This window comes from Falco rusticolus, chromosome 7 (genome assembly GCF_015220075.1).
Source record: "Falco rusticolus isolate bFalRus1 chromosome 7, bFalRus1.pri, whole genome shotgun sequence".
In the NCBI taxonomy this organism is placed as follows: Eukaryota; Metazoa; Chordata; class Aves; order Falconiformes; family Falconidae; genus Falco; species Falco rusticolus.
In genome coordinates, this window is record NC_051193.1 from 23,873,472 (window position 1) to 23,897,961 (window position 24,490).

The following is a 24,490-nucleotide window of genomic DNA, read 5'->3' on the forward strand; positions in this document are numbered from 1 at the left end:
AATAAGACTTATTTTATGTTTCCCCATGTCAGGTGTTTTCTTTAAGATCTCTTCTCACATCACACAGTGTTCACAGTTTTCACAAGTGCAGTGCTATCTCCTCATTACACCCATGTCATTCACATTTCCATGTTCTGCCTATACCTGAATGTCAGCTATGACACACCGACTACACGGGAGGGAGCAGCTGGGCAGGATTTCTCGGGAGCTGCAGCCGCACAGGAAGTGGGAACACTGTGGAAGCTGGCAGGAGAAAGACCTCATCTCTGATCCCTACGTAGCAAACCCATTTAGACCTTTGGTGCTCTCTTTTCAATGGCTGGGGAGAAGAGGGTCTAACAGCCATACATTAAAAAAAATAATAAAGAGAAAGGATTATTTACTTACCACCACCTGAAATCTGATCTCATCAGAAAGCAACTAGAACAAGGAAAGCAGTGCCAAGGAGTAAAACAGTTGGATCCCTTCAGAGAAAAGGGGAAAGAAAACATGGGCAACTAGCAGGGATGGGAGAGTCTTGATTCTATACTGGAATAAGGGGCAGCTCTAGGAAAAGGGGAAACCTAAGAGCAAAGACTAAACATGCAGAAGGAAAAGGGAAGCAGAGACACTGGAGCATAAATTCAGCAACAAGGCAGAGGAAAAAACACGTTGCAACTCGTTAACTTATAGCAGCTTTTCTCATATTTTTCCTAGCATGATACAGAAGGTTAACAGCGATTAGCAATGTCTGTGAGCCTAATCAATGACTTATAATAGTTATCTAAATGTTTTATTACCCTGTTTAGGCAAGAAAACATTTAGAAGCCATTTAGCCAAACAGTACACGCACACCCTTGTTTTTCTTTCAATGATTGATTCCAACCAATTCCTTTATTTAGAAAGTAAATAGCAAAGAACACATATTTTGGTAAATATGTTTGCAAGTAGATTTTCTAAAGAGCTGAAAAGTCAGAAACACAAATTACCAAAGAAGCTGAAATGGTGTTTTGCCTCTTTGTTCTCCCTTTCACTGAAGGAGCTATAAGACTTAGCAATACATCAGGTATGCTGTTTTTTCAAAATGACTAGATATTTATTCACATGGTTAATGTATGCTCTAAAATAGAAGGAAATACAAAGATTGCATCCATGAGTAAAGCTTGCTCTCTTATCAGTTGCTTGTTTCCACACGCGTGCAGCTGGGTGAAAGTGCCTACTAGCAGAAAGGCCAGACAGGAAAGGCTGCTGGCTCCTTGCTCAGCAGCTGGTACCTCCTGCCCCGCTAGGGAACCATGCCCTGCCTGCTACTGCTGTTCAGGTGAGCAAGAGGCATTCAGGCCAAATGGAACACTCCAAGGAAGTAATTTAGGGCATCTGTAAATTAAGTTATCTATGTGAGATATGCTAATAAAAGGTAAATCCATCATGAAATGAATAGATAAGATTAACCATGGAAAGTTACTCATGGCAAAATTGGTAATTCACTTCTTGCATACTTCCACATTTTAGAGGACGAAATGAGGTTTCCCTGAAACCACACTGGAACAGTAGCTCTTCCAGGAATATACTTTGTCTGGATAAATCATCTTAGCTACTTTACAGACAAAACCTTTTCATCCAGTGTGAAACCAGATTAAGAGCTCTAACTAGCCAAAATGACAACATAAAATATCTACAAGTATTTCCTGCTCTGCTACACCACTGTAATCAAACTGTCTAGATGAGGTTGCAAGTCAAAAGTCACAAAGAATTAAATGCACCTAAAGCTTAGCAAAGGTAGCTGTTCAGCTGGCAATTTTGTACCAGTTTAACTTTCTAAGTATAGAACCTAATTATTGGAATCCCATAAAGTCTTGGACCCTAGAACAACAGTGTGTTCTTTCCTTCCTGCCCACATAACTTGTGTATTATTTTCCCCCTGAATATCCGAGAATAAAGCGCTTTAGCAGACACCGGACAGACTTAGGGCCACAAGTAAGGGGAAAATCTTTGGAGCCTCTTAGGAAGTGATTAAAGAAGAATGAAAAACAAGCTCTGCGAAATAAAACATCAGAGACCTAAAGCCAACAGAAGTTATGTTCCCTGAGAAGGGACCCCTATTAAATTCGAGGTCAGAGATCCACCAGGCAATGCTCCTCCTCCTTGTGCTCACCTAAGAGCAGCCTGGCCATTCTGTGTTACATACCAGCTGCCCGATAAGCAAATAATCACTGCAATGCATTTACACCGTTCCACTTGCTGCTCCGATTCAAATCCCAGCCTTTCCAGCCTAGTCTCAACTTCACCCGCAATAAGAACAGGCAAACAAAACGACTCATCTGAGAGTCCAAAACAGGAAGCACCGAAAGCCTGAAAGGAGCATGGAATGTAGCTACGCACGTATACGCTGACAGGCAAAGCCTTCTAAGTCAGGAATCCGCGGTAATAACAGAGTGAGGACAGAGCCCCGATAGGGACAGCATCCACCCAACACCTACAGCAGCTTTATCATCGTGAAATTCCTAGAAGGTGTCAGCTCCGAGTCGCGCAGCGCTCCCCCGCAGGGCGCAGGACCACGCCACGGAACGTCCCGGCCGCCGCGGGCCCCGCGGTGTCGGGGCGGAGACCCGGGGGCCCAGCCCGCAGCCGGGGGCCAGGGCGTCGCGCGGCCCCGCAGCGGCTGCCAGCGCTGGCCGGGCTCGGCGGCACCGGGGCCGCAGCAGGCCGGGGCGGCGGGGCAGGAAGGGCACCGGCAGGACCCTCTTAGGAGGGACGAGCAGCCAGGCGGCAGCTGCGCCTGGCCGCTCCCCTCACACCCCGCCGGGCCCTCTTCTCAGTGCCCCGACCCGGGGCCGCCCTGAGGAAACCCGAGCCGCCGCCCGGCCGCCCCTCACAGCGAGAGGGGCCATCACCCCCCTCTCGTCCCCGGACTCGCCCCGGCCCCTCACCTGGCAGGGGCTCCCCAGCCCCGCGGTGCCTCCCGCGGGCAGGCGGCGGCTGCGCCGAAGAGGCTTTGTCAGGAGCGGCTCCCACGACCGGCGGGCCCCGGAGAGGGGCCGACTCCCGGGACGGGGCTGCGACCGCCACGCCCGCGCGCAACAACTAACTCCGGCCGCCGCCGGCCGCGCCCCCTCCCGCCCGGTTGTGCGGCGAGGCCGCCTATTGGCTGGGGAGCAGCGCAGGGGCGCTGCCAGGCGAGCGAGGCTGACACGGGAAGACTACAACTCCCAGCATGCCTCCTGACCTGCGCGCCGCTCGGCGCTTTAAAATGGTCTCGGGGTGCAGCGCGCGCAGACCGTGTGCTTCCGCCTGCAGAGAGAAAGTAGTCCCGGTGTGTTGTTTGAATTCCCGTTCCGTGTTGGGCTGCTGGGTAGGGGGAGGCGGGGGGGGCGTGGCGTGGCGCGGCGCGGCGGAGAGTGTTTCTGGCCTGGCTTGGGCGTTCTCCTGACGTGTGTCTCCGGTAGAGGTGAGAGGGCCGCGCTGAGGCGTGAGCGGAGAGATCCGGGCGGGCTAGGTGAGCGGTAAGGCGGCCGTACGCGTGAGGGTGGTGGCAGTGGCTGCGCGGGCTGAGGGGAGCGGGCTCTGCCGGGCCACCCTCGGTCCTGCAGCAGAGCTGCCTTCGGCAGGTCAGTAGGGAGGGCGACGGGCCCTTTTCTCCCCCTTCTTCTTGCCCGGGGTGGGGAAAGGGGGTTGGTGGGTGTTCCGCTCCTGCCGCGGCGGGCAACGGGGAGCGGTCCCCCTCGCGGCATTGCTGGCGGCCTGACGCCGGCCTTCCTCGGTGGCCAGGCCTGGCAAGCTTCGCTGCCGGCCTCCCGCCTTCCCTGCGCCCCGGGCTTGCCGGCCGGCTGCCTGTTTGCTGGCAGCCCGCCGGTGAGGGGGACTGGGGAGGCCCACCAGAGCTCGTGTTGGGTGAGAGGGAAGAGCTGGGTAAGGGTCTAGGCACTTGACTTCCCATGTTCTTCTTTGTAACCCTTATCTTTTCTCTCGGTTCTCGCAAAGCGATAAGAGTTAATGATATTTGATGGTCTTTAATTCTGTGTATTTGTTGTTTTATCGTGTCCGCTTAATGTTCCCTTGCCAAGCAGGTCGTTTATCGCTGTATGGTTTTCTGATACACCTTTCCAGTAATAGGCTTTCACATTAAGTTGCCTGTTCCTGAGGAAACCTTAAGTTTCGTATGGTTGAGGTGGCAAAAAAAAAAGCCTTAGCCCTACAATTGAGACACTGAAGCCATGTGCCTTTTGAGGCGCCATTCATTCAGACCCTCTGAAATCCCAACACTGGAGTGAAACTGAGCTCATCCTCCCTTCCAGAAGCAAAGTGGAACCGATTAGTATAGTTATGGTGCTGGACCTTTGAAGAGATGTAGGACTAGACGTCGAGCTGGCTGTTGGAGACGTTCTAATAAAAGAACCCCCAAATCATTGTGTGAGTGGGAAAGATCCGTGTACCTTTCTGTTAATTTACTGCAATCTAGGAAAACGAGGGAAGGCAGGACAAATATAAATCCTCTTTTTCCCTGTAGAAAAACAGGGAAGTCCTGTTAACAGGGAAAGGGAGCTTCTGCTATGGAATTGTGGCCTCCCAATTTTTTTGGCTGCATATGGCTATCTGCAAAAAGAACACCTTTTCAGCATGCATCCCCAGTATGTTTATTGATTTATCAGTTATATACAGGTACTACTGTGTATCATACGTTATATGATCAAAAACATACTTTGAATATACAACATACTCAAACCCAGAAATTAAGAAGGGATCAGAAAAAGATGAAATAAGCATTATTTAAAAATATTATGTATCAGTGTTAAGAAAAATATTTTCCTCCCACACCTCAGTGGATTATCTTGCATGTGTGACCCACTTCAGCAGCTGCTGCTCCAGAGCACTTAGGGTTCATAATTTGTCAGGACTACTCTCTTCTAAGCAAGTAGAAGCTGGGAGTTATGTCGGTGCCAGTGCCGCTTAAAGGAAAACTTTTTAATTGGTTCACAATTATTGCCTTTTTTAGCAGGTAAAGTCTTGTTAGATTTTTGAAAGCGTTGTTCTTTTCTGTGGAAAGTAAGTTCTCTAGGTGGACTAAGCTTGAGTAAGGCCACTTGGTGTCTGATGGGCACAGTAGTTTGGGGGAACCGTACTCTAACAAGTTTATGTATATTACGGTGAAGGAATTATTCTTAATTTCATAAGAATATGTACATAACCGGCTGTTGAAAACAGGGAATTTGTTTTCGTGACCTGTTGGGTTTGTGGGTTTTTTGTGGCTTGTTGTTTTTTTAAAAAAATCCAGGCCATATGTGTAGGGACACAAACTGATATTTGAAGATACTAGTTAAATGATGTTCTATCTTTTTTTGTTTTCTTACATACCTATGTTATATGTTTGTTAGAAGTGATGAAGTACTTGGCATTTCTAAAACTGTACCAGTTGCTAGTAAATACTGTAACTTTAGAGTCCAGGAAGTTGAGAAAATATTTTTTTCTGTCCTTAGAAATCTGGCGCATGTCTCAAAACAGAAGTTGAGATTACTAATTCTGAGGAGATCTAGACTTAGAAATGGCTAAAGCAGAATATCCAGATTAGTCTTGAAATTCTCAGTTAGCTCTTGTATAGGATACTAGCAGTTTTCAAAATAGAAAACCTGAAGATATGTGATCTGACCCCACCATCTTGATTGTAAATTGAATGTGTTTTTCCTGTGGTTGCTCATGGTGGGGCATGGAGGGTACCTTTATGGCTCGGAAAAGGGAGAAGAGAATCATGTTTCTTACAATAATGTTTTCTTTAGCACCTGAGGTTAGGGTTCAGCTCTTTTATATGTACCTGTTAGGAGGTGACTAACAAATTCTGCTTTGCCATAAAGAAATGAAGAGGAGAGAGATTCTTACTGTCTTCCAGTGTTTGTTCTTGCAGTACATCTTCCCTTGACAAGCCCAGGCTTTCTGTGTCTGCTGGACAGGGACTGTGCAGAGAACTGAGAAGATGTGCTGATCTCCCTGGCGCTGCTAGATTTCTTAATGAGAGCAGTGACTGTGAACTATATTTTTGCTTTGTACTCCCGTCATGAAGTTATACTTGGTATCAGAGCACAGGAGTTGGGAAAATTGTAAACTGGTGTGTTCAAGTTAACTTTGTAAGCTTTCTTTGTGAATGCATATCTGTTCAATGTATTTAAATAAAGGGTCAGTATCAAAGTGTGCCGAGTTAGCTAGGTGTATCTTCTCACATGCCAAAGCAAACTCAGCTTTCCATGGGAAGTGCTTCTCGTTGATTAAATAGGATTTGTTTGGGGGCCAGTTCTTTGATGAGATTTTTTTTAAGTCTTGTGGCATGTGCTGTGAGAAACTGTTAGATATTAGAGCACAGGTCAAGAGCCTGCACTTATAATGGGGATACTGTTCTGATGATGGTCTGTGGAGGAGAAGGGTAACTCAAGGGAACATGCATGTACTGTTTTGAGGACAGCAGGTGAATGAAGAACAGTTGTCTTCTGATTTGTTAGTTGTTCATGTGCCCTAATAAAATGCCCTTTCTATCTATAACTTGATTGCCTTTGGCAATTTGCCAAAACTATGTTGCTTCTTGTTTTCCATTAAGCTTTTCAAATGTTTTTACTCAAATGATTTCCCTTAGAAAGAGGAAGGGAATATTTCTTCCGTACACAGGAACTGTTAAACTTCAGTTTCTTCTAAGATGTGAATAGTGGTAGATAAAAACACTTTGACAGTAAGTGTTCTAGGTATGAATTTACTAGGGACAGTCTGTTTTCAGAAACCACTATTATTTTCCCCAGTGGGTTTGTTCATGAGAGGAGTTAAGGCTAGTTGCTGTCTATTTAAAATACGTGGTGCAAGTGGTAACTGAAACCTTTATTACTTATGTAGGTCAGCCTCCATTGCAAGATCTGCAATGTTTACTGTCTTGTATTGTTGTCTGACTGCACAACTGGCTTGTTCCTGCACCAGTGGCATCAGTAGTGCAGTGTTAGTAAAAACTAATGGCTGCCATCTGAGCTAGGTGTGGTCTGATACTAGTCTAGTTGTTTTGCCTCAATACTCTAGATTTGAGTTTGTACATACACTGCCAGTGTTACTCCCAGTGGGACAGGTCAGGTGATAAGCAATTGAAAACAAACGAGTCTTGTAATAATTTCTTCTATAATGGGCTTGTTGGGAGGTCTGTTAAAGTTTTTTGTATGCAAGTTAAACCCACAGAGGTTTAGTTCTTATTAAAGGAGTAGCTTGCATTGTTCATACCTATCTATTAGGGACAAACCTGAGATTGACCTTCTATTTCTGAAGGCCTGCTTAATAACAGTTTGATAAGGACAGCTTTTGGTGAATTGCAGCTACAGCTGGTTTTGAATGACACTGTTTATCTGGGAGAAATCTCCATTCTGTGTTACAGGAGAACAAAACCAATTACAGTGGAATAACTAAATACTTCTAAGGTATAAATTTATTAGGATATCTTCCTTGTTCCATGACCATACTCTTGCAAATGCTGATGCACTTCAAAGAAAACTTGCCTGTCAGAAATTACATTAAGAACGTTACTGACTAGATATATTTATTTTTTTAGTCGTAAATATGTTAAATGGAAGCTGTGCAAAGTTGTCTTCAAAAAGGCTTGTTAATGATTATGATCCCATTCCCCTTTGCAGGAGACTAGGGCAATATCTGACTTGGGCTGACTGATTTCAGTCTTTTGGACCATACCTCCTAGATGGGATACAACGAATAACATTTATCTTACACGTCACTGTTTCTGAAATTCTTAGGACTTGTATTGTTTGTGCTATTTCTTCAGGTAAAAAGGAATCTGTAAGACTTTGGAATATGTCTTTTGGGCATTATGGCTGGGATAAGTAATGAGTTGAGCAGCCAATACCCTTAGCCTGTAGTTCAGAAAATGCTGTGATAGCATGAAAATGGGAAGAGTTGTTTTAGTCAAAAGACTTGAGTGGCATAAACTTTCACACAGTTTTATCATCAGGAACATCAGAAAATGAGGATAGTGAAAGTGTCATTTGTTAATTGAGTTCAAGACACTTAAGATCGACAGATCTTATTTCTGAATGCTTCTTCATTTTTTTTCTTCTGCTAAATAGTGCAGAACACAGAGGATTTCTTGGCAATTTAGTGGATACCAGGGGAAAGTCTACTTTTGTTTTATTGTTGTGTCCAAATATGAAAAGATAAATTCATAGCTTTAATTATACAGTGGTGTCTGAGGGATTGTTTGCAGCCAAAAGAAACTCTCAACAGTGTTCTTAATTGCTTTTCAAAATATGTCATTTCTAGAACTTGCTAGGACTCTGAAGTGGTAGTGTATATGATTTGTGCTTTCTGCTTGGGGGCGTAATTCTGAAGGAGCTTGAGCCAGTGAATCTTTGCTGCTGTTGTCTGCTGATGCTAGCTACTCATGCATGTTTTTGGCAAACTGTTTCAAAGAGCTTATGAGATTAGAACTCTTTTGTCTAGCTGGTAAATTAGTTCAGGGACTTTGACAAGTTGAAAACCAGTCTGCATGAACGCTAGTGTATGTGTAGGGGAGGAGAGTGTGGCTGGTTGTCAAGAAGACAAAGATGGGGAAGTGGTAAGGCCCATGGTTTAACTGTAACATAGAACTGTAAGATATCGAGGGGGTACCCAACCTTAGGTGCTCTGGATCCACACTGATAATGATAAACAGTTCCTGAAAGGCCAATTCTGTTCCTTTTCTTCATCCTGATGCTTATCTGATTATGCAGCAGTTGAGAGAGGATGTTACTGTCAGGAAGGGGCATTGCTTTGCTTCCACTTTAGCCCACTAAACCAGCTTGCTGCTTTTGTGTGCACCACTTCTGGCTCAGGAGAAACAGACATGCGGTTTGTGGGAGGAATAGGGCAATCCTCTGGTGCCACTAGCTGTGATGTGCAGCTGACCTGCACTGGGTAGCTAGTTACCCAGATGGCACAACTGCTGCCTTGTTTGGCCTCTTGATGGGGTGGATCTCCCAGCAAGTGCAGGGAATGAGAGAAAAGACATGGTTGATTTTTTTTTAAAAGTAGGCTTAATGGATGACTAAGGAATATTTTTTTATTATTTTGTGGGATCTAAATGTGAACCTAAGCCTGCAGTACGGTTGTTTGCTGTGGTTGGATGAGTTCTCAGACGGTCTTAACCAAATGATGGTTAAGCAGATCTGACTTAGCTGTGTCTGTTCCATAGTTCCTTTTATTTCAGGTAAGTGGTATGACATGAATTAGGTCTTTCTGTGAATATTTGTTGTTGTTACTTAAGAAAGAAGCAATTTGTTTCTCCTGAAATTCCCTAGGCTGTTGTTCCAAAGTCTTAGACAACACCACACCATCCTATGTCTAACTTTGGAGTAGTTTGCTGAAAACTAGTAATTGACAAAGCATCAGTAATACAAATGAACTTGGGGGGGCGGGGGGAGAGGACTGTCTGTCATTTGTGTAAGAATAGGCTAAGTAATAATCTTAACCTTATGACTCCAGGGGCATAGTTATATGTTGATCAAAGGTTGATTTTTCTGGTGTAATATGGTTAGTGTCCCATGCTAGTGTTCAAAATACGCTGTCGCTGATGGTATGTAGAAAGAGAAAGCATCGGTCTCCATAGTTGGAAAAGCAGTGCAGAGCTGTGGCAAAACAAGTTCTGGTAATAGTGTGAGAGTGTACAACAGGGAAAACAGATCAATGCCAAGCCAAGTACTGTAAACAGTAAACTGTGAATCTTCTTTCACACTTCTAACTGGAGTTTGCTAACATCATGTTTCAGCCAAGAAGTCTGGGGGGCAAGGGGGGATGTTTCCAGTACCGGATAAATAGCAGACAAAGGTAAGGGAAGGCTTGGTGTATGTTTTAGTTTTAAGTTGTTCTGTTGGGATTTTTTTATTTAAACTGACATTCTAAACCTTTTGCCTTCATATAGTGCTCCTCTCATGTCCCACTACTCCACAGCTTACTTAAAGAATAAGCATAATCTTCCTTGATTGTGTTTTCACTTACCCAGTGCATAGACAAAGACATCTTCTGATAGCTAAGAATAAAAAACTTAAGACTCACTGAAGAAAGGTATTCCATGTAAATCTACTCTATCTTCAAATACACAAGCATCTTGTTGGAATATCTCATGAATCACAAAATCTATACAATTTCTAGAGCAGATGAGTCTCCAAAAGTCCTGAACTATATAGGCATTATATATATATAAACATGTATATGTATATAAAAATATTTTATATATATTTATATATACATATATAAATATATTATATATATATATATATGCTTTTGTTTCTCCTTCAGAATGTATTTCTTAATGAGCAGGTTTTACATTAGTTCTTGCTGCTTGGATTTGGATGTTTGTGATTGTCTCAACAAAGGAGGGCTCTAAAGCAGGAGCTGGAGGTTCATGATTCAAAACAGAGTACCAAAACAGTGATGAACTGGGAGAAATTTGGAAGACTTAGTGAAGGCAGTGTGACACTGGAAGATTTGTTGTTTGAGTTTAAACTTTGCCAATGCAAAATCAAATAATGACCGCAGAAAAAAAGATGTAGTTATGTAAAAAATATGACACAGCAGGTTTTTTCAAACCTGACATCTAGTCCATTACTGTTGCAGGTAACCATACTCAAGTCTTTAGGATCAGATTTCTGGCTTGGGATGCATTTACCACAGTATGCTTTAGCTGGTATTGCACATGACTCATGCTAACACTTAAATGAAATAGAGATAACCAATATTTGACTAAATCCTTACTGTTTTGGGATGTGGGAAGCGTGACAGAATAGATTTCAACTGCTCTTCTGCTGAGTTAAGATAAGAATGTGTATTTGCTGCAATTCATATAAGATAGGATGACCCAGTGTAATAAGTATCCCTTGTTAGAACAAATGAATTGGAATTTGTGGAATTCAATTTCTGTTTCCAGACTTATGGGAAAGAATCTCAGGTTTTATCAGGAGGCAAAATGTTTAGCTTTAGATTTGAAAGAAAAAAAGCCCCGAAATGTCAAGTCAGCTTATGAGTGAATCCTAATTTTTTTCTGGTAATCATATTTCATCCCACTTATGACTGTTTTGGGGCCTTCAGTTACTGGAAGAGTTTCAAACCTTCTTAATTTCTGACACCACTAGAATTTTAGTGAGAGAGCTGAATCTCAGGTTATAGGAATGTAAGTTGCTATCTGTTGGCTGTGCAGCTTGTGTCTCTTTTTCTTCTGCCAGCTGCAATGTTTGCTGGATCGTTTGCTGAGCCATTTCACCCTTTAATCTGGCATAAACTAATTTGATAAATGAACCAAAAGCTCTTCTGTTTCTTTAGCATGCTGAAACACATGACTTGTCCAGTGAACAGAAGTGCCAGGCTGCAGATGATGCTGTATGAGTAGTTAGTAGTTAAATAGGCTTAGACTGCCATAAAACTATAGCCTTAGGCAGTGGAGAGCTATTGTCTGCACCTTCTAGCACCTGGTTTATCTTCTTGAGGGCCGATGACCTTTCTGAATGCTTTTCTTGATGTCATGTTAAAATTATAGTGGAATGAGTCCAAAAAGTTATCTTTTATGATTTCGAGTGGCGCATATAGCTTAATACAACCATTTACCATGTGTGGAAGCAGGAGTTTCCATGTGCATTCTTTTTTAATAAGCTCTGGTATTTATTTGAGCCCTCCGAGTCATTTCAATTATGTATCTGAGCTGGTGTGAGTTACCCAGCTTCCCCTTTTCCCTGCCATTCTCCCAAAGGGGAGTGTTAGAGCAGCTCTGTGAAAAATCCAGTAAACTGGAGAAAGGTGAAGGGACCAAGACCACCTCCTCTCTGTGGCAGCAAGCTACTACTCTGTAACCTATCCTTAAATCTAGGTAGTATTAAAATATGCAGAGCTTGAGAGAGGCCTGAAAATTGCATTCATCTAATGCTTGACTTAGCCACCAGTATTTTGCCAGTTTCCCATTCTGCTTCATCAGTTGACAATACCACATAAATCATTTTGTGACATCAGGATTCTGTAAACTGTTAACTAGCACCAGGCACTTAACTGGAACGTGGAAGTGAAAGTAATTTTTTTTTTTAAACTCAGGGTATAGGAAAAAGAAAGGCAGAAAAAGCTTCTGAATCATACTAGTTTGATCCTTGGCTTTTTAAACGTCAACTTAAAGTCACAAATAGTGCCTGATTCATCCTGCTTTCTGAACTTTGATGTCTTTGAACAGAATCGCATCAGTTTAAAAATTTTTGATTACTGAGGGAGAGGTAATGTGACAACTGCTTTTTCAATAGTTGTAGTTTACTAACCTGGCTTATGTTTTTGTTTTTAAAGACTGTACTCAAACAAACCAATCTTTATATTAGTTCCCATTTAGACTAGTATACCTCAGGACAGGTGTAGGCTGGGAAAGGCCTCCTTGCAAGCACTGACATGAAGAGGGGTTGGAGGTGACTGGATAATCCAGCTGTGAACATTAGCATTTAGTGAAGCTCGGAGCCAGCTAAAACTTAGGTATAAGAACAGAATCTAACAGGCAAAGTACTAATGCATGTCTTCTGCAGCTGGCACTGCTACAGCTACTTTTGGAATTCGGAAAGGGTTGCTAGCACACTGGAGAAAGACCAGACTCTGAAAATGAGTTAAGAACATTTTTTTCAGTCCTAAAAATGAATGTGGGTGCTGCATTTTTTTTAACTTCTTGAAGGGATATGTTTATCAAATAACTTAATTGGAGTTCATCGATGTAGGCTTATAGGGTCTAGTCTGTAAAAGCATAACAAAATCTACTGAACAACAGAGAGTTGTACAAATGTACTGTGTGTGTAACTACCATGTGGGACAGCTGATGCAGTTACACTTCTCTTACTGTCTTTAAAACAAGACTGGGTAACCATTATATAGCTTTGAATTCCATTTTGTGTTTCTTTTTTTAACAGAAGATAGTTGGCTGATGCTAAAATGGGGCAGTCTGGGTGATCACGGTCATCCCCTCTAGCCTGTGCATGTGGGTATACAGTGGTTTTACAGAGAAGTTTTTTTAGTTCTAGCCCAGGAAACTTTCTTTAGAAAGTACAGAAATCTTGCAAGTATTTTTATTGGATTAGCCAAAGCAGTCCTTGTTTTGACATAAGATTTGATTGTTCATCTGTTTACATTTGGATATAAAAATCTATAGAATTAATAACTGCATTTTAAATTTAGACTGGGAGACTTTATATGAGTTGTTTTGAATGAGTACTGATACGGAAATCATCCTAATATCAAAGATATTTTCCTTACTTGAAAAAAAACTTTTCTGTTAATATCGTCTTGACCTTATAAAAACTTAAAATTCATTACAAATACGAAAAAATGTGAATTCCATTATAGATGGCTTACTTGCATTTTCTCTATAGTAAAATGCTTTAAATGTTTTGGGTTTGTTTTAGGTAAATTACTTGCATAATTTTATTTCAACTTGTAAAAACATGTATTCTGTCCCAATCCCATTTAAACAATGTATTTCTCAAGGGAATTACAGAAAAGACGTTTATCAGATAGGTTTTCAAAACATGAAAAAAAAAAATCAAGAAAATTTCCAGCATGATCCTGCATTGCTGTTATGTGGAAGAGTGTTGTAAATATTCACACACACACACAAAGAGTTTAAATTTTTATAGTGAGGAAAAGTGGGAAGACAGCAGATTTCAAATGCATAGTAAAGGCTAGAAGCTTAGAAAAATAAAATCTAGCTTTTACCTCAGTGTCTCTGTATTATAGACTTCTGGTAATTATGTTTAGAAAAACTTTTGTTCTTTATTGATACACAATTCTTTATTCTTAGTTCTGAGATCGGTAATGTTTGTCAGGTAAGTGTCTGCTTTAATTGACTTTTTATGGAGACATTTAAATAATGCTATATAAATGTAGGAACTTACTGGTCTGTAGCTGTCTTACATGGTTGGGTGTTTTTCCTTCAAGCTGGTGTGAATGTGGATCAGTGACTGGCCAACAAACAGAAGACTGGGCAAGTGATGAGGCAGCATTATGATAATGCAGACTTGCAGTAATACATTAACCAAAAGTTACCATGAAAAAGGTACACTAGTCTGTCACATGCAGATAAATTTTACTCAAATGAGTTGTGAGTTTACAATAGGCAATGTTTCTATCATACCTCTACTTTTGACACTTGTGTCTCTGGTTCTGAACTTGTTCGGTAGCATCTCACTGCCGGCAGTGTATTTGTGTACCACTGTAATTAAAGATACAGACATTTGAGCAATTGGAGGTTTTGCAGATCAGAGAAACTAGTTTCATGACATTTGCTGTGACTTTCTACTGCTAAATAACTTAGTGCTTAAAAGGTAAATGAAATGCAAAGTAATCACCCCAAAGAAGCTAGGCAGTACATCAGCAAAAACAGACAAGGAAGTAGAATGGCAGTTTATTTGAAGGAATAGGGAAAAAATTATATAGGTAAAATAGTTGACAAATCAATTGATTTTTGGATGTTGAACATATTGGAAGGGTTGCAAGTGTATTGTGTTAAATCCTGCAGTGACAAACCATGATTTGTAACTGCCTTTGAAAAACTCAAAGACTTAAGAGAAGCTTGTTGAAACTTGTAAGGACATGGTGCCATGTGGGAAGAAGATGATGGAGTTGGAAGATACTGTATCAGTGAGAGGATGTGAAGAGTTTGCTAAGATTTAATTTTTAAAGCCATAGTGAGAAGTTAAGGCATCAGGTGTCAGTATGCATTGTAAAACTGAATTTGTCTCTGTAAGTGATGTCTCTATAATCACTAGCTGAAGCTAACATGCCTCTAGACTTCAATTTACAATTACGTGACCACTTTAACGTTACAGTATGGTCAAGCAGCTGATTGTTGAAGGAATAAAGAGACCTGAATATTCCCTGTGTTCTTTCTTCCAGTGAGTTCGCTGGCAACTTTTTCATTTGCCTCTGCCTCTGATATTTGTGACCATTCTCTCATGCAGATAGAGGTACCGTCAAACGTAATGGCTCCCAACCTCACTTGTGGCAACAGTCACTCTTAAGTCTGAACTGCTGTGGTAAGGAGGAAATACTTGGTTATTCAGGTAGTTGCATGTCACTGTGAAGATGGTTGCATGATACTAGCAGCGTTAGTGTTAGTTCATGAACCTTAATCTAGCTTTGGCACAGAATGTCTCTTCAGTTTTTGGTATAGTGGAGAAACTATTTCTTTTCAAATTTAAACCCCTGTTGTTGTGCAAATAATATATCCTCTGTGAGACTAGAAATGAGAACTTGTCTTTTGCTTATATGCAATGAAGAGCTTAATGTTACAGTATTTTCTTGGTCCCTCAGTTGTCTGTTCCTATAATCTTGTGAAAGTGTATGCAGTTCATTTTGCTGTATCCTCTACTTGAAGGACAGAATATATTGAACAAGTGGACTGGTTAGTGGAGTGGCAAGCACAGCAGCCCAAAGCTAAGCTTTTAATTTGGAAAAAAAAAAGGAAAAAAACCTGCTTAAAACTGCTACTGAATTAAACCTACTTGAAATCGGTGAAAGTTGGGTTCTGTGTAGTGAGCGTAACACATTAAGCCCTCTCTGAAATGACAACTGCTGTTTTTCAGAGTTTATTTAAGTGGTTTGAATTGGGGTAAATACTGCTTGTACTGAGAGTTGAGAGTAAATCTGAGGGTGAGGGAATCTGTGTAGGGGCAGCGTAATACTGGAAGTACATTTCTAGCCTCAGTAATTGGAGAGAAGATCCTGGATTCCTTGCTAAGGTTGCTCTCAATAGTTTTTTCTGGTTAATAGATGAAAAAAGTGAAAACTCTCCATCCCTGTTCTGGTGGTAAAGCAAAGAATTGTCTTTTAATTCTTCTGTTCCTCAAGCCTTGTTAGGACTGGGAGAGGTGACGTCTAAATACACATCTCGTCCTGTGGCCTTTTTAAGGGATTTTTTTCAACTGCTTTTATGTCCTGCCTTCTATTCATCATGTCTCTGTCCTGAGAATAAACAGTGCTTATTTCTTCAGCTGTTGGTAGCCTTCCTAACAAAAAACAAAACAAAAAAAAGCAGTGAGGGTGTTTACTGGTTTAATTCTTCGTTGACCAGATGCTTTGAGCCAGATAGTCTACCGTGGTCGTGTCTGCCATAAAGGTGACCTTCAGTTTGGTTTTCAGTAGGTGTTGGAATGAGATGACCTCCAGCAGTCCCTTCTAGTCTAAATCGGTCTTTGAGTCATTAATGTGAATGATACAAGAGATGTATTTCTTGATTTATGGAAGTGTGATTAATTCAGTATAGAAGAAAATGCAGGCTTCCATCATGTTGGCTTCTTTTTCTTCACAACTGGGCAGGAATAGCCAATGAAGAAAATGTGGTAACTAGACATGTGCCTTTCTCATTAATGCTTTGCTGGGTGTATCTTAGCCCACAAAACTGGTTGGAATCTGTAGTGGTTTTATATGGTTGGAAGATATTTACATATAAAATGTGTGATTATCAGGTGACATTAGGAAATGTTATGAGAAAGTAATTTTAAATAGGAATACAAACAAATTCATGGCGATTAATACATGGGTATTTGAGTAGAGGAAAATTTCAGTGTGAAGTGGGTGAATGTTTCTGCTTCTTAATTTAATGACTAGTGGTAAATGAAACATACCTCAGTTGTCTAAAAAATACAAATTTTACAAGCTGAAATTACAAACAGTTTTTCTTAATCAGCTTGATTAATTGATATAGTTTCATATAATAGGCTGCTTCTTTCAGTTGTCTTTTACATGCTAAACTTGAAGAGCTATGCATATAATGCTAGTGATAATAAGTAGCGTCTGGTGCAGTAGTGCTCTGGTCTTTCAGGGCTATTTTCATGTTGCAACCTGTTCTTCGAGGTTTGCTCATTGCAAAAGGAAGCAATAGGAGGTGACTAGCTGGTTTTGAAAACTGTAGGCATTGCTGAAGAATCAGTGTGTGTTACTTAGGGCAGTGAGGTAAGGGTTTACTTAAGGGTTTCTTCTGGAGTGGGTATTCTGTCACGATACAAACAAAACTCAATTGAGGTGTGAACTGGACCTGCTGGATTCTTTTTAGTGAGTTTACCATGGAGCTTTGGAATGCCAAGGGCGTATTTTGCCTACAGTTACACATAGGTGACCCTTTCCTAGAGGTCAGGAAACAGTTCCATGGTGGGAATTAGCTGTTTTGGGAAACTGTTGAAGACCAGGAAAGCCAACCTTTCATTGATCTAATAAATGTTCTATCTCAGGAAGTCTGTATGCTCAAATATGATTGTTAAAGTTTTCATAAAAGCTGAATACTTTATGCTTTTAAAAATGCAGTGTTTAAAAAGCAATGTCCATACTTTTTTGCCTTTGTTCTGGGAGATGTGGGGAGGAGCAAAATACCGATTGAGTGCTTTTTCAGAGGAACCTTTTTTAAAATAAAAAGGAGTGCTGATGACTGAAAAGGCAGTGGTCTTGATTGAAAAGCCCCTGATTTAACTTTTAGGATTAAACGTAAAAGTAATCCATGCACATACCTCTAACAGGCTGCAAAAGGTAACCAAGGAAAGCAAGTATGCTGAATTTGCAGCACTGTGATTGCACTTCTGTTATAATATGTTTAGGCTCCACAAATGAAAAAAGGCAGAGTATTGCCTAAACTCTTGTTTTCTACCAGTTTGCTTTGTCTGTTTCTGATCAAGGCAATTACTTTTGGATTATGAGTTTATACTGAAGTGAAACCTGTGTTGTAGCCCTTCTGAAAATACAAATATTTTTGTGTTTTCCCACTATTTAATGCTGTGTAAACCAGAGTGTTACTGACCTGTTGTCAAGGATCATGAAGACTTTAGCTCTTACTTCTCTTTGCAGTAAGAATTGTGCAATGTGTATTCAAGTCAGATTCTTGCGATGACTTCTAGATGTCAGAAACCAAGCAATGACTAAGTTAGTTGAGCTGTCCAAAATAAAAGGGTTAAGATTGGTAGAATTTTAAAGACTGTTTCTAAAGTTTGGTTGTAATCTTAGTGACTTCCTATATGACCTTCTTTAAAGCAGCTATGCATCTTTACCCATATATAGGGGTGTTGGGATAATATTTATGCTTTAGCTCAGAGCAACCATATTTACTTAATGAATATATATATTAAATGAAATAATCAAAAGGAAATGTAAAAGCAGTATAAATGTTTGCTAAATACGGTAAATACTCAAACCTGAATGCCAAATGTCTTTGAGAACATTTATAACTAAACATGAATTAGGAATCATTTCATATGTAGGTGCTTGAGTTATGTGCAAGACCTCGATCCTTGTGTCTGGTCAGTTTTCAGTCTATCTGAAAAGATTTACATTCTCTTTAGGACTAAATTTATTGTGTATGTAGGTCACCTCTGTTTTGCAGAGCTTGTGCACGTTTCCATCTGCAGTTCCTTGTTTCCAGCATGTGAGAAGCAGCTGTGGAAGAGGGAAGTTGGAGGAGCAGGATTATAGGTCTTAGCCACATTCTTCCCAGGTTCTTGTTTGCTGTTTGGCTCCAAGCTCTAGGCATGATGCTTTACTCCTAGTCACTATTTTCCCCTGGATTCTTTTGACTTTTTCCCTATGATATGACAGGATAGGCACAAAGGAGAGATTGCAGCATCGGTAAGGAAGACGGTGGGAAGAGGTTAACCACTGTCCTCAACAGCAATTTGTTCAAGTGGTGTGGGGATCAGATGAGATACTGCAAATGTTTATGTATTGTTTTGAGCACTCAGCCTAGGGTGTTTAGGCATGCTCCTGGCATGAGTTCTTTCTTCTTAATCCTATTTCAGCTGAAAAATTATTTTCATAATATATGCCACAGATGTTCCAGAAATGTGCTCTCTGCCTGCCCCTTCCCATATGTCTCACATCTCTGGATGTCTGACTTAGTGCTTAAAATTGGGGAGCAGTCAGGCCACTGCAGTAGGCTATGCCACTGGTTTTTTTTACCTTGTTTTCCATTCATGATGCTATAAATAGTATAATTTCCTGTTGCCTTTGGTGGCTGAAAATGAGGATAGGTAAAGCTTTGCTCTAGCTTGTCTACATTCATGCTGATATAAGTTCTTCTACGGAGCTGTAGAAGTATTTGGGTTATTGTATGATTTTAAAATTTCTGTGTGCTTTCCCTTTTGGTGGTGAGAGGGGAGTCTTGGTATGTGTCTAGTAAGAGCATATAGTTTCAGTCTTTTCAAATTTCCCGAAATTTTTTCATTTGTATTTTGGGTATAGTCTTTCCCTGTAGCATTTATCTTGGCACATTTCATCTGTGGCCTCAGACAACTTTAAAATCTTGGTAGCACTGGTCAGAGGAGCTGTCTGCTGTTCCAGGAGCTTTGGCAGGATTGTGCTGTCATTTCTGGTTTTTTTCATGAATTCAGACAAGGTTTTGTAGGCCGTGTTCACTGATACCGTGATACTTGCTTGAACCTCATGTCTGTTCTTTTGTGCTTGTTTTCCTTATTTGTTTTTCCATCAGTCTGAGGTCTATACAATTTTTATCCTTTGATGCCAATGATATGCATGTGAAATGATCCCAAATCAAAGACTGTTAGAAGAGCCTTGGCTGAAAAGGGGTTTTGGTGCACTTCATCCAATATACATCCAAACTTTCATTTCTGATAGGTATTAATCCATTACTGGAGAGCTTTAAGAACAAGTTAGAAGCGAACAGTCCAACTCAGATCACCACTACTTTTGCTATTAGAAAGTATTTGCTAGTATCGGTTCTGATGATCTTTAAAGGGGAAAAAAAATAGCAGAACAGAGTGACTGTTTATATACCTGTTACTTTGCACAATGAAGACTAGCTAAAAATTGTGATTTCTTTTAAATGCCAGATTTTTTGATTGCTCAAACTCATTTGTTTTGTGTTGGAATAGTGCAAGGCAACAGCAAGATAATGAGACCAAAAATATATGGAAGCTGGCATGCCATATTTTTTCTAAAGATGGGTCTTTTCTGCAAACAGAAGTTTGCAGAAGCAGAATTAGTTGCCTGTTTTGTGTGAGATGCTTCCCACACTTCATTTCCTTTAACCTTTGTCCCTGTACCCATACCAGTGCATGTAAAATATCCAGTTCCATGCTGTCTTTGTGGCTCTTGAGGTCAAAGTAGATGCTTTTGTGTTGGGTCATGAAGCCTGTGGTGAGTCATTCTTTCAAGTATATACTTGATGCCCTTTTCAGTGTATTCTCACATCTAAAGCATTCAACCTCATTCTGTAAAATAGTAATAACTTGTTTTACTGGATGTGTGCAAGAGAAATTCCAGTCTCTATTCTTCTGTGGCAGCAGCTAGTTTCCTCTCCCAGAGTTAAGTGAGCTAGGAGTATATGCTCTGCTTTCCTGGCAACTTTTGTGATGAGCAAGGCTTAGAGAGCAAAAGTGCTAAAATGGCTTTAAAACAACTTTTAGGTCTCAGCAGGTATATCTACTTTTCAACTATTTGCTTCAAATATGTAACTTCTCATTTCACTGGCCAGTCACTATCAGGATTCCCTGACACTGAGTTATGTTTAGTTCAGAATACTTGTTTGGTATTTTAAATCAAAGTAGTCCTCAAGTGTTAATTACTACTGTTTCTTATTTCATTTGCATGATGCTGGTAAATGTTAGAGCTGGGCAAACACAATAAAAAACTTCTGTTCATTTATATTATTTAATGAACTGCTTTGCTTATGGCATTTTCATTTTTGCATTCCACAAAGAGTGAAATGGTGAAGTCTTATGACATAAATGATCAGAGGAACTGAACTTCAATTTTGAAGGAAAGTAACCATTTACTTCCTGATGGGGAAGCTAACAGGATCTGGTGAAGTCTTGGATGATACATGGTTACTGTGGTTTCAGAGAAGTGTCTGTGCTCCAGGCATGGTTTGTGTCTGTTACATAGTTGATGGTTTTTGTTTTTTTAATGAGGTGTCCTTTTTGCCTTGTTAGTGTAGAAGTAGCTATTGGAAAACTTTGTCCTGTGAAATATGAGGTCTTCATATGCTAGAGAAATGTTCAAATGACAGAGCACTTGAAGAGGTAGACTAAATTGCCTATAGTAACTGGAAATTCAGAGGGGTGGTTTATGGGCAAATTACAAAAGCAAGTGCCATCCCTGGTAATCAAACACTGGGCTTACATTAGGTGGAGTGATAATTAAAATAAAAAGTTCTCAAGATTTATTGCAATACTTATTTTTGTCATCTGGATGGTTTGTATCTTCTCATGTGAGACCTGTTAACACAAGGATTAAATTAATTTTGCAGAGTTGTGTATGTTAGTGGTATTATTTTAAATGGCAACTGGTACTGTCATTTAGAAAGTTAGAATAAAATGAACCAACCTAATCCATAGATGCTTAATAACTGCCATGAAGGGCTGGATAACAAAGCCTTCTCTATGGGTACCTGTACCACAGTTACTGATTTTAGTACTTGGAGGTGGGTAGCACAACTCATTGTACAGTCACCTCATTGTGGGCTTTTGTTTTCCTTTGAGTGAGCTAAAAAGCTTGTTTATTGCTGATGCAAAATTTTCTTTCATGTATTTGAATGGAGAGGGAATTCACTGTGGAGCTATTCTTACTCTTGTCTGCAGAGTTGAGTGTATACCTTTCCTGTGTGAATAAGGGCTTAAATTTCAGAAAACAGGAGGATTTTATATACATGAGATATCTTGTATGTGCTCCATCCTAATGCATTTATATAAATAAGAGTAGAATATAGGGTTGAACACTTGTGTTTTTAAAAAATAGGTTTTTTGCAGATTTTTGGCAGCTGTTACTGTTGTTTAAGTATTAATAGCTTTGTTGGCATTTGCCACAAGGATCCAGACAAACTAAGCATAAAACTAAGCTTTACATCTTTCCCTTCTTTCCTTAAGTTGTTTGGAAATGCAGTGGAACTCTGGAATTTTTTTCTTGCAGCTTTTTATCTGGTCACTAGTGTTTCTTTGTTTTTACTGGCAAGAAGTAAAAACAAAAGCATTGGGCTGTTCTCTGGTATATACTTACTGGTCTGACAGAAAAACCTTCATCCCATTAAGTTTGGCTTTCAATTTTTATAGTCACAAAGACCTTTGTCTAATGAGTTGCCTGTAGGGAAAAAGTAAAATCTGATTTTTGCAGTCAATGTTGTTCAATCATATGTTTCTCCTCTGGCTTGATGGAAGAAAATGCTGCTGTGGAGAGAATCTGAACTTCTGACAGCTCCAAAAGCATTGTGGTTTTAATTGGAGATGTTCTTGCTTCAGTTATCTTTCTGATATTCTGGCTACATGTGGACAGACGGAGGAAATGATGATCCTATGGGGTTTTTTTCTCAGTAAGTCTTCTGAGTTTAAATTACTTACACTATGAAGATCTTGGATTCTGGTGCTTAGATAAGGAGTACTGTGGTTCTTCTGTGACGTAGCAGAAGATCATTTATTTTTAATCTGTTAACCTCTGAATGGTAAAGTTTGGAGCTATTCTGGCAAAGAAGGATGAGAGACTTCAGGAGTAGGAAGTATGGGAGAAAAATCTTCCACTCAGCACTAACATTTCTGAAACTAGAGTTAGCAATGAGGCAGCTGAAATTCCTGTGGTGTTTTATAGTCAGGCTGTAAGTCAGATTTCTGATGCTGACTTCATATTTAAATATGCTTAACTGTAATAGATATGTATTTATAACCTTACCTTTTAATTGGATGGATAAATAGTTTAGTAGTTCTTGATTATTTTTTTTTTCTTAAGATCATCTGATATGATGTAGTTATAGAAAAGGCAGTGTTGCTAAGGACTCTTTTCACCTTTTTTTTCAGTGTTCAGGCCCATCTTAAGATTTCATGTGGCCTTGGGATGGATGAGTAAGAAGTCAGTCTGCATTTAGCAGTGACTTCCTGCATGACCAGACCTGTGCAGACACTGTAGAGTCCAGCCTCGTTTCAATATGTTGTGAATCACTTCACACAAGCAAACCAAGTTACATTTTGTGGAAACAATGAACTTTTTGGAGAATGTACAGTAATTGCTTTGGGTCTGGAAGAGGCTCTTTCTTGATCTGTGAGCCATGAGACAACAGTGTACAGTGTTAAGAGAAGAATTGCTGTTTGTAGCTTGCGTTGTTGTAACAGTTTGGCCATGAACATGTTCTACTCTTGACTCTACTAGTCTCTGAAAAATAACAATGCAAATGTGCTACATTGAGGTGGTCTGCTAGATGAAATTGTGTCATTGCACATTGTAAATTATCTGATTATTTGAAGAAAAGGTTGACTGTGACAAATTTTACCCTCCACCTATTACATGCATAAAAGGCTCTTAAAACTTGGGCTTTCAATTACACATCACCCATGTGTATAGGTCTTGCTGCCCTATAATAGCAGCAGTAACATTGCAAACATAGGAATGATATTACAGAAAAGTCAGTCGTTCTGTTTAGCTCCTATCACGGGTTTGTTCTCACCCTCGTTTTACAACTACCTTCTTTTAACCTTTTCGTTCTACTGTACAGATGTGACTAGAAGTTGGGTCATGGTGTCTTTCAGCCTACCCAAAATACAAGTCAGCTACTTCATCTTTCCCACTAGAATAATGTTACAATTGCATGGCACTGCCCACAAAAGTTAATTTGAAAAGAAATTAAGAAAGTTTATTTAAACTATACTCCTGGTTTTGAAAGGTATTTGATTACTGTTTGATTCTTCCCTTTGTGTGTAGTAGTAGTACTTAGATCTTTATGCTGTATAAGTTTTTTTTTTTCATTTCCCAAATCATACTGTAAAACTGTGTTGGCACACTCTGTAGTATTAAGTATGATTTCTCAATGAATGCAGCTGAAGCATCCAACTAGAAGATTTAAACTGAAAGTTACAGAATACTGTTGTAGATTTCCTGCTCTATGAAGCTTTTGTTTTCCCTGAGAGATGAGGGAAGGCAGAGAAAGAGAAGCATATATTAAGCCAAATTTTGGGTGGCTTAGGGTAATATAGAATCTTCTTTAGGCTCATGAAGAGGTTATGTTAGTATATGTGCCTAATGGCTCTTTGGAAATCTTACCAATGTTTAAACACTGACAGCATGGAACGGTAGGAAACATGTTCTTCACTGGTGTTTTTCTTGGCCTTGGACTTTTGCACACATAATGCTGCTTTGTTCTCTGAAGCTCCAGCTTGCACTCGTCCTCCTTGATCCTTATACTTGGGGGTTTTTGCTGTTGTTTGTTTATCCTTTTTAAATACTGGTTGGTAGTGCACCCCAAACCAGACATCCAAAAACTGTTCCAGCCTCTGTACATCAGGTTGTTACTGCTGTTCCACAACTGACCACTGTTATGCTGGATGTAGGAAATACAAGGGAAAAAAAACCCAAACCTAAATCTCAAGTTCCTGTGGAGTCTGCCCTTGGGAGTAAAAGCAGTGCACAGGAAAGCCTGGAGTATTTGCAAATAAGGTTAAGTCAGAAAAATGTGTTGCTGACTGTATTGGCTTGTCTCTAGTAGTGAGAGGTGTATGTCTGCTGCTGGCATTCTTAGAACAGTGTT

At 40.2% G+C, this 24,490-nt stretch overlaps 2 protein-coding genes across 9 annotated transcripts in view; one reads left to right on the forward strand and one right to left on the reverse strand.

Annotated features, from left to right (window-relative positions):
- Positions 1-3,074, reverse strand: part of PEAK1 (pseudopodium enriched atypical kinase 1) — a 119,958-nt gene extending 116,884 nt beyond the window's left edge. For 3 of the 4 annotated variants that reach the window (XM_037393812.1, XM_037393814.1, XM_037393811.1), the window contains exon 1: positions 2,910-3,071. The gene's annotated coding sequence lies outside the window, so the exon portion shown is untranslated. Of the gene's footprint in view, positions 1-2,909 lie in introns of all 4 variants that reach the window. The other variant, XM_037393815.1, reaches the window with a different exon arrangement.
- A 335-nt stretch (positions 3,075-3,409) lies between these two features.
- Positions 3,410-24,490, forward strand: part of HMG20A (high mobility group 20A) — a 43,667-nt gene continuing 22,586 nt past the window's right edge. For 2 of the 5 annotated variants that reach the window (XM_037394410.1, XM_037394412.1), the window contains exon 1: positions 3,486-3,587. The gene's annotated coding sequence lies outside the window, so the exon portion shown is untranslated. The other 3 variants (XM_037394414.1, XM_037394413.1, XM_037394411.1) reach the window with 3 other exon arrangements.